The sequence below is a fragment of the Pristiophorus japonicus genome, unplaced genomic scaffold (genome assembly GCF_044704955.1).
Source record: "Pristiophorus japonicus isolate sPriJap1 unplaced genomic scaffold, sPriJap1.hap1 HAP1_SCAFFOLD_113, whole genome shotgun sequence".
Taxonomy (NCBI): Eukaryota; Metazoa; Chordata; class Chondrichthyes; family Pristiophoridae; genus Pristiophorus; species Pristiophorus japonicus.
Genome location: NW_027250788.1, coordinates 1,668,888 through 1,677,868, shown reverse-complemented (window position 1 = coordinate 1,677,868; position 8,981 = coordinate 1,668,888). Strand labels below are relative to the sequence as shown.

At 44.7% G+C, this 8,981-nt stretch overlaps 1 non-coding gene across 1 annotated transcript; it reads left to right on the top strand.

Annotated features, from left to right (window-relative positions):
* The first annotated feature begins 5,502 nt into the window (after window positions 1-5,502).
* Window positions 5,503-5,574, top strand: trnaw-cca (transfer RNA tryptophan (anticodon CCA)). Its single transcript has one exon. It is a non-coding gene; the product is annotated as a tRNA-Trp (tRNA).
* Window positions 5,575-8,981: the final 3,407 nt, after the last annotated feature.

Genomic DNA, 8,981 nt, shown 5'->3' with positions numbered 1-8,981 from the left:
TTGAGTTTCTGGGATGGAGTATAAATAACCCTCTGTGCACTGGAACTGGGAAGGGTGAATAATGAATGAATTGTTTCCGGGTTTGAAATGCGGCTTAGATCTGCTGGTATTAACCGATAGCATTGTTGAGCAGAATGAAAGAAATGCTAACATGATCACTGAGGGTCAGTCGAAACTTCAACAACTTCATTTTAATAATTTGTGAAACTTTAATCATTTAGAAAGTTTTAATCCCTTTCTGATTTTACACAGTCTGTATTTTAGGAGACTTTTAAATGTTCATTGCTCATCATGGGATCAGAGAAGTTTACAGGACGGAAGGAGGGAATGAACAATTAAAATCAGTTTTTGTTAAAAAAGTAACATTTTCATTTGGGCTCGAACCAGGGATTTTTCGCGTAGAGGCGAATATGATAACCGCTTCACGAAAGAAACTGCTGCTTAGTACAGTACCCAGAGAGAAGTGTTCAGCGACAAGCTGAAATGCTGAATCCGTTTCTGCAAAAAATTCCTTTCAAAAACATTTCTCTGACCGAAACGGCACAAAACAAAAATGTTCCTTTCAAATGTGCCAATTATTTTCGTTTTGCTTTTATTTTGCTTTCATGGGATAACATAATTAATGGTTCGATAAGCTTCTTTTACACAATGAATGAAATGCTAACTGACGGAAAGTCAATCTGTCAATAATTTGTTCTGTGCTCTGCATGTTTGTAATGTCGCGAAGTTTGCTGATGATACAAAGATAGGTGGGAAAGCAAGTTGTGAGGAGGACGCAAACAATCTGCAAAGCGATATTGATCGGCTCAGTGGGTGGGCAGAAATTTGTCAGATGGAGTATAATGTGGGAAATATGAGGTTATCCACTGTGGTAGCAATAATAAAAAAGCAAATAATTATTTAAATGTGGAGAGGTTACGAAATGCTGCGGTGCAGAGGGACCTGGGGGTCCTTGTACATGAAACACAAAAGGTTAGTATGCAGGTACAGCAAGTAATTAGGAAGGCAAATGGAATGTTATTCTTAATTACAAGGGGGATGGAGTATAAAAGCAGGGAAATCCTGCTATAACTGTTCAATTGTGAGACCACCAAGTGCAGAAACTCGAAAGGAATATAAGAAGTGCAGGGGTGTAATTAAAAAATATATCAGGAAGGCAAAGAGAGAGCATGAAAAAATGTTGACAAGTAAAATCATGAAAAACACAAACACAAAGACATTAAGTGTAAGAGGATAACTGGAGAAAGAGTGGAGCCTATTCGAGACCACAAAGGAAATCTGTGTGTGGAGGCAGAAGACGTGGCTATGATTCTTAATCGATACTTTGCCTCTTTTTCACAAAAGAGAGGGGCTGTTGATGTAGCACTTCAAAGACCGGACCTTGTCCGGGTGAAATGTGCCCGCACTGTCTCAGTTGCTTTTCGACCGAGAGCACCTCTGGTTCTCTAAAGAATCGAGTCGAGTAGGTCTCAATTCAACATCAGCTCTTTATTTCTCCAGCATATGCACGATGTTTTATAAATATATTAAGAGCAATGGATAACTAAAGAAAGGGTGGGTCTATTAGATACCATGAGGGTAATCGGTGTGTGGAGGCAGAAGATGTGGAGATGGTTCTGAATGAATACTTTGCATCTGTTTTCACAAATGAGAGGGGCGATGCAGACACTACTATCAAGGAGAAGAAGTGTGAAATATTAGATGAAATAAACATAGTGAGAGGTGAGGTATTAAGAGGTTTAGCAGCTGTGAAAGTGGATATCCCCAGGCCCGGATGAAATGAATTCCAGGCTGTTAAGTGAAGCAAAAGAGGAAATAGCAGAGGCTTTGACCATCATTTTCCAATCCTCTCTGGCTTCAGGTGTGGTGCCAGAGGATTGGAGGGCTGCTAACGTTGTACCTTTGTTTAAGAAGGAAGAAAGGGAGAGACCGAGTAATTACAGGCCAGTCAGCCTAACCTCGGTGGTGGGTAAATTATTGGAAAAAACCTAAAGGACAGGATAAATGTTCACTTAGAATGACACGGATTAATCAACGACAGTCAGTACGGATTTGTGAAGGGAAGGTCGTGTCTGACTAACTTGATTGAATTTTTTGTGGAGGTAACCAGGAGGGTTGATGAAGGCAAAGCATATGATCTAGTGTGTATGGATTGTAGCAAAGCTTTTGATAAGGTCCCACATGGCAGACTGGTCACAAAAGTAAAAGCCCATCGAATCCAGGGCAAAGTGACAAGTTGGATCCAAAACTGACTCGGAGGCAGGAAGCAAAGGGTAATGGTTGGTGGGTGTTTTTGATACTGGAAAGATGTTTCCAGTGGGGTTCCGCAGGGCTCAGTACTAGGACCCTTGCTTTTTGTGATTTACATCAATGATCTACACTTGAATATAGGGGTGATGATTAAGAAGTTTGCAGTTGATACTAAAATCTGCTGTGTGGTTGATAATGAAGAAGAAAGCTACGGAATGCAGGGGGAAATCAATCAACTGGTCAGGTGGGCAGAACAGTGGCAAATGGAGTTTAATCTGGAGAAGTGTGAGGTCATGCATTTTGGGAGGGCTAACAAGGAAAGGGAATACACATTAAATGGTAGGACACTGAGAAGTGTAGAGGAACAAAGTGACATAAGAACATAAGAACATAAGAAATAGGAGCAGGAGTCGGCCATACGTCCCCTCGATCCTGCTCCGCCATTTAATACGATCATGGCTGCTCCGATCATGGACTGGGTCCACTTACCTGCCCGCTCCACATAACCCCTTATTCCCTTATCGTTTAAGAAATTGTCTATATCTGTCTTAAATTTATTCAACGACCCAGCTTCCACAGCTCTCTGGGGCAGCGAATTCCACAGATTTACAACCCTCTGAGAGAAGAAATTTCTCCTCATCTCAGTTTTCAATGGGCGGCCCCTTATTCTAAGATTATGCCTCCTAGTTCTAGTCTCCCCAATCAGTGGAAACATCCTCTCTGCATCCATCTTGTCAAGCACCCTCATAATCTTATACGTTTCGATAAGGTCACCTCTCATTCTTCTGAATTCCAATGAGTGGAGGCCCAACCTACTCAACCTTTCCTCATAAGTCAACCCCCTCATCTCCGGAATCAACCTAGTGAACCTTCTCTGAACTGCCTCCAAAGCAAGTATATCCTTTCGTAAATATGGAAACCAAAACTGCACGCAGTATTCCAGGTGTGGCCTCACCAATACCCTGTATAACTGCAGCAAGACTTCCCAGCTTTTATACTCCATCCCCTTTGCAATAAAAGCCAAGATTCCATTGGCTTTCCTGATCATAAATTTAATTTAAGACAGAGATAGACAGTTTCTTAACTGATAAGGGAATAAGCGGTTCTGGGGAGCGGGCAGAGAAGTGGACCTGAGCCCATGTTCAGATCAGCCATGATCGTATTAAATGGAGGAGCAGGCTCGAGGGGCCGTACAGCCTACTCCTGCTCCTATTTCTTATGTTATGTTCTTATCACCTGCATAGTAACCTTTTGTGTTTCATGCAAAATTACCCCAGGTCCCGCTGTACTGCAGCACTTTGCAATCTTTCTCCACTTAAATAATAACTTGCTCTTCGATTTTTTAGCCAATGTTCATAACCTCACACTTTCCAACATTGTACTCCATCTGCCAAATTTTTGCTCACTCACTTAGCCTGTTTATGTCCTTTTGAAGATTGTTTGTATCCTCTTCACACATTGCTTTTCCTCCCATCTTTGTATCATCAGCATACTTGGCAATGTTACACTCGATCCCTTTTCCCAAGTCATTAATATAGATTGTAAATAGTTGGGGCCCCAGCATCGATCCCTGCGGCATCCAACTAATTACTGATTGTCAAACCGAGAACAAACCATTTATCCCGACTCTCTGTATTCTGTTAGATCGCCAATCCTCCATCCATGCTAATATATTACCGCCAACCCCGTGAACGTTTATCTTGTGCAGTAACCTTTAATGTGGCACCTTGTAAAAATGCCTTCTCGAAGTCAAAATACATCACATCCACGGGTTCCCCTTTATCCACCCTGTTCATTACATCCTCAAAGAATTAATAATTTCTGTAATCACCATGAATACCTATACTTTCTGTGATAGACCGAGCTTGCAGACTATCTGGCTTCTCCTGCCCTTTGCCGGGCATGTTTTCCGGGTTTAAGTTTACAAACTGGGTGAGTTCGCTGATCGCGGGGAGACGGTAGGTGCCTCTGTGGCCCCACTGTGAGGATGTTGAAGTGAACACGGTGGCTGGGTGATCCATGACATTTCTGTAAAGGGCAGCGGAGGAGAAGGATTGAGAACTTTCAGTGTGGGACAGAAGTTGTTTCAGGTGAGCCAACACATTCCTGATCAGCACAGAGGGAGCTCACTGGTCAGCTCCCCTCTGTTGGGGTTGCTGTGCCAGAGGTTTCTGCAGTACAGCGGTTATCATGTTTTCTTTGCATGAGACAGGGCCCTGGTTCAATCCTGGCCACGAACTTTATGTTTAAACTTGCTATGGAGGAATAATCAGAGGCGAGTTTATTCTCCTGGCAAATGCTGCCTGATCTGCTGAGATTTCCAGCATTTGCTGTTTTTATTTGTTATTTATTCTCCTGGCAAAAGGGCTCCGTTATTCCTTCATTGCTCTTTATTTCACTTCAATAAATAGATAACTTTCAGTGAGAGAAAACGGATCCACCGGGGACCTTTCGTGTGTGAGGCCAACGTGATATCCGCTACACTGCAGCCCATCAAAGAGCGAGAAACCACTGAATATAAAGGATGAGCTCACAAATATCAGGGGCAGTGCAGTCTGGTCAACGTCAAACCCTCCTTTCTTATTCAGCAGTGGCATGAACGGGAGTCAGATGCCATAAAGTTTAATTAAAGACATAAATACAAGTAACACTTCCAAATATTTTCACTGTAAAATTCTTTCACTTTATTTGAAATCCTACTGAATTGAATCTGAAAATGAGCACCGTGGGATTTTATCCTCACTGCTGATTCTATTTTCTGTGCACAGTAGGATGAACCGGTGCTGTTAAATTTGACAAAATTTGCCCCAGATTCCTGGTGTTATCGGCAATGAAGGTTTTGAACCAGAATCCTAAAATACAGTGTGTAAAATGGGTTAATATGCATAAGAACATAAGAAATAGGAGCAGGAGTCGGCCATACGCCCCTCGAGCCTGCTCCGCCATTTAATACGATCATGGCCGAACCGATCATGGACTCAGGTCCACTTCCCTGCCTGCTCCCCAAAGCACAGGACAAATGATTGAAGTATCGACTGTCCCTCAGTTAGCATTTCTTTCATTGTGCAAAAGAAGGTGAGGGGTTAATTAATGATGCTTTCCCGTGAAAGCAACACAAATGTTTCAGAAAAAAACATACGGTGACTGGCAGTTGAGCGCTGCTTCTGACACCTGGTGGGAATGGGCGGGGATTTTAAAGCCACTTGAATTGTGAAACCTTCATATAGACGAACATCCCAGACTCCCTGTGTAGACCTCGTGGCGCAATGGTAGCGCGTCTGACTCCAGATCCGAAGGTTGCGTGTTCAAATCACGTCGAGGTCACTGTATTTTTGGAAATTGTTCTTCCAGAATTAATATTTTCTTTGCTGTTTGGCAATAACCAGACCCTTGCTCCAAAGTCTGTCTCACTGTTTCCCCGGTGTCAGACAGAGATACGCCTAGTGCCCTCATTTATTTCATGTGACAGGACACAACAGTTCAAAATCAACCTGCAGGTGGCCACACCCAGCATTGAATAGTCAGGATGGCCGAGCGGTCGAAGGTGCTGTGTTCCGTTTGCAGTTTCCTCTGGAGGTGTGGATTTGAATATGACATTTCTTACTTTTTATCATTAAGTGAAACTCATTGTTTGACACCACAACTCACTCTTAAAAACTGGGATTCAGCAGTTCACCTGCTCGCTTCACATTTCCGTCTGAACTGGTGCTGAAAGTGGAGATGTTTCCGCAGTGTCGCGGTTCACATGTTTGCCTCACAAGTGAAAGCTCACTGGGCGGGAATGTTTTCTGTAGCTTTCTCCTCATGCATGCTCAGGGGAGAGTTTGTTCTCCTGTGAAAGGTCATAAGATCATAAGCATGGAAGGATTAGGGGCCGGAGTAGGCCATTCGGCCCCTCAAGCCTGGTCCACTATTCAAGAAGATCCTGGCAGTTCCTCGACAGCAAGTTTAAACATCTGGTTATGTTCCTAACATCATTTGAACCGCAGTGTTTCCGTAGCGTCGTTGTTAGCACGTTCGCTTAACACGCGAAAGGATCCCGGGCGGAACGTGATTTTTGAGACTATTTTTGCTGTGAAATAAATTGAACAAAAGTTGCCCCAGATTCCTTGTCACATGAGCAATAAACATTTTAAACCAGTCTCCTAAATACAGAGTGTTATGTCTTGAATAAAGAATCTGACCAGATACTGTAAACTGAAAGTAAGGTGTGACCGTCGTCCTTTATTACAAGTCTCCAGTGTGCCACTCCAACTTGTGAGGCCTCCTGATGTACAGTGCTCCCAAGGGATTGTGGGATCCCTTGGGACTCCAGTGGATGAGCCCTCTGATGGTTAAACAAGGTATTTACAGGTTTATATATGTAACAACACTCCCCCCGCACCGCTCCCCCGAGCCTCCTCAAAGTCAGCAGTGTAACCATTTAATATTTGAGTCAATCTGTGGCCTTCCTTTCCCTGGTTGAACTTCTCGGTGCAAATGCTGGTTTTGGTGAGTCATTTGTTGGGCCCTCACTGGCCTGCTGGGCGTGGTGAGTCCTGCTGGGCTGCTGCGGGTGATGGGTTCTGCTTCGTGGTCAACCGCTGGGTTGATTGCCACTTGTGTGTGTGTTGGAGGAGCGAAAAAGGTAGAGTCTATTGTGGGTTGTTCTGGATAGTCCGTGAATCTGAGTTTGGTTTGGTCCCAGTGTTTCCTGCAGGTGAGTCCATATGAAAGTTTGACCTGGAACACCCTACTCTCCTTTTTGGCCACGACAGTGCTGGGAAGCAACTTGGGACCTTGTCCATAGTTCAACATAAATACAGGATAATTAATCTCGATTTCGCGTGACACATTTGCTTGATCATGATATGTATTCTCTTGAAGCCGCCTGCTCTCTACCTGTTTGTGTAGATCAGGGTGGTCTAACGAGAGCCTTGTCTTAAGTGCCCTTTTCATGAGCAGTTCCGCGGAGGGAACCCCAGTGAGCGAGTGGGGTCTTGTGCGGTAACGAAGCAGGACTCGGGATAGGTGACACTGCAGTGAGCCCTCAGTTACCCTCTTCAAGCTATGCTTGATTGCTGCACTGTTCTCTCTGTCTGACCATTGGATGTTGGTTTAATCGGGGCAGATGTGACATGTTTGATCCCATTGCGTGTCATGAACTCTTTGAACTCAGCACTGGTGAAGCACAGCCCATTGTCACTGACAAGAACGTTAGGCAGGCCGTGCATGGCAAACATGATCCACAAGCTTTCAATGGTGGCAGCGGACATCATCTCACATTCAATCCACTTGGACTACGCATCTACAACCACAAGGAACATTTTACCCAAGAACGGGCCTGCATAGTCGACGTGTGCCCTAGACCACGGTTTGGAGGGCCAAGACCAAAAACTTAGCAGCGCCTCCCTGGGTACATTGCTTAACTGCGAGCATGTATTACATCTGTGAACGCACGACTCTAAGTCCGCATCGATACCGGGCCACCACACGTGGGATCTGGCTATCGCTTTCGTCATTACAATGCCTGGGTGGGTACTGTGGAGATCACTAATGAAAGTGTCCCTGCCCTTTTTTGGCACCACTACTTGATACAGTCTGCCTGTATGGACATTTTATCTCTGCGCCGTTGGTACGGCTTTATTTCTTCCTGCATCTCTAACGGAACACTAGACCAACTCCCGTGGAGCACACCGTTTTTTACCAAGGACAATGAGGGATCTGGGCTCATCTAGGTTCTAATCTGTCGGGCGGTAACAGGTGATTGCTCACTCTCAAATGCTTCTATTACCATAACTAAATCTGGGGGCTGTGCCATCTCCACCCCTGTGGTGGGCAATGGCAGCCTACTGAGAGCATCGGCACAGTTTTCTGTGCCTGGTCTGTGGCGGATGGCGTCGTTGTATGCGGACAATGTGGGCGCCCATCTCTGGATGCGGACCGATGCATCTGTTTTTATCCCCTTACTTTCAGAAAAGAGGGATAAAAGTGGCTTATGGTCAATTTCCAATTCAAATTTGAGCCCAAACAGATATTGGTGCATTTTTTTTACTCCATAAACACATGATAACACTTCTTTATTGATCATGCTGTAGGCCCTCTCAGCCTTAGACAGACTCCAGGATGTATAAGTAACCAGTTGCAATTTCCCAGATTCATGAGCTTGATGCAATACACACTCAACATCGTATGACGACGCATCACATGCTAGCAGCAAACGCTTACATGCATCATACAGCACAAGCAATTTGGTTGAGTATAACAGTTTTCTAGCTTTTACAACGGCATTTTCTTGGCTTTTACCCCATACCCATTCGTTTTCTTTCTGCAGTAAAGCGTGCAGTGGTTCGAACAGTGTTCTGAGACCCGGTAAGAAGATACGAAAGAAGTTCAGGAGTCCTAGAAATGACCGCAGCTCCGTCACGTTCTGTGGCCTCGGTGCGTTGTCGATTGCCTCCATCTACGAATCGGTGGGCCTGATGCTGTCCGCCGCAATTCTTCTCCCCAGGAACTCCACTTCAGGCGCCAGGACAACGCACTTTGAGCATTTTAACCTTTGCCCCACCCGATTAAGCCGACTAAGAACCTCCTCCAGGTTCTGCAGATGCTCATCTGTGTCCCGACCTGTAACCAAGATGTTGTCCTGGAAGACCACGGTGTGCGGGACCGAATTCAGTAAGCTTTCCATGTTTCTCTGGAATATCGCCGCAGCTGATCGAATCCCAAATGGGCATCTGTTGTGAATGAAG